We start from the raw sequence: 1,664 nt of genomic DNA on the forward strand, positions 1-1,664 counted from the left end.
CCCATCACAGCGCAGCTTTAAAATGTCACAATGAGTACATGAAAGCAGCGCTGTGATTGGTCGCTAGTTTCATGGATCTCCCTATATCTGTCTTGGGTTCTTTGATCCGCCATGTTTGCCGCCATCATCTGACGTTCATACAATGGTCATTATTAACCTACAGTGACAATCACATGACCGCCGTCCCTATTGTGTTCCCTGGAGCGGAGTGGGCGCCATAAATCGCAGCTGGCGACAGCTCCATTGTGCAGATAATACGTCCCCGCCGCACAATGCACAAGACAATATTGACTCATAGACAATACAATGGAGAATGTGATTATTGGAGCCCGCCGCCCGCCATGGCGGTCACTCAGAAGAAGTTTGTATCCAGGACATTCTGCATAGTGGCTGTCACTGAATAAGTGACCAACAGGAGTCCGGGAAAGATGGGTGACAACTATACAGGATACACAACTATCTGTACATTATCACTATACCCAGGAAAGCTTGGTGACAACTATACAGGATTGGGGGGGGGGGAACTATCTGTATATTATCACCCAGGAAAGCTGGGTGACAACTATACAGGATACAGGATCGGGGGCGTCACAACTATCTGAATATTAACACTATACCTAGGAAAGCTGGGTGACAACTATACAGGATCTGGGGGGAGGGCACAAATATCTGTATATTAGCACTGTACCCAGGAAAGCTGGGTGACAACTATACAGGATCTGGGGGGAGGGCACAAATATCTGTATATTAGCACTGTACCCAGGAAAGCTGGGTGACAACTATACAGGACCGTGGGGTGGGGGGGGATAGGGGAACAACTATCTGTATATCATCACACAGGAAAGCTGGGTGACAACTATGCAGGATCGGGGGGAGAACAACTTTCCGTATATCATCACCCAGGAAAGCTGGGTGACAACTATACAGGGGGGGGGGGGGGGACAACTATCTGTATATCATCACCCAGGAAAGCTGGGTGACAACTATACAGGATCGGGGGGGGGGGCACAACTATCTGTAAATTATCACTATACCCAGGAAAGCTGGGTGGCAACTACCTGTATATTATCACTATACCCAGGAAAGCTGGGTGACAACTATACAGGATCCGGGGGGAGGGGGGGGGGGTCACAATTATTTGTACATTATCACTATACTGTTATTCAGGTCTCTAGGAAAGCTGGGTGACAAAGTAACAGTATTGGGGCACCACAGCTATCTGTCTATTATCACTATACCAAGGAAAGCTGGGTGACATGTACATATATGTATACATACAAACATACACACACACACACCCTGGCAGCATCTGGGTGCCGTTAACCCTCTCAGCCCCACGGCCGGCTATCCCAGCACATTCCTTCCCATGCACAGGTATTAGCCGGTGGCAGGGCGAGCTGCAGCTTGCTGTCTGAACTGGTTTATATACAGTGTGGCCGATCCTACTGATTCATCAACATTAACCCATAAGTGGCTGCTGTATACAGAAGCCCTCGTGCCGCCATCCTCTGCCCAGTCCAATATCTGCTTCTGGGAAAGCTGGGCGGGATGTTGTCACTCAGCTTTTCTCAGGTTATTCCAGTCTGTGTCCCTGTATCTGTACAACCAGGATCCTCTGGGTGATCACCTATATGGAAGCTGTACTGGCGGCCATATTGGCTGGA

This window comes from Dendropsophus ebraccatus, chromosome 10 (genome assembly GCF_027789765.1).
Source record: "Dendropsophus ebraccatus isolate aDenEbr1 chromosome 10, aDenEbr1.pat, whole genome shotgun sequence".
NCBI classification, from domain to species: domain Eukaryota; kingdom Metazoa; phylum Chordata; class Amphibia; order Anura; family Hylidae; genus Dendropsophus; species Dendropsophus ebraccatus.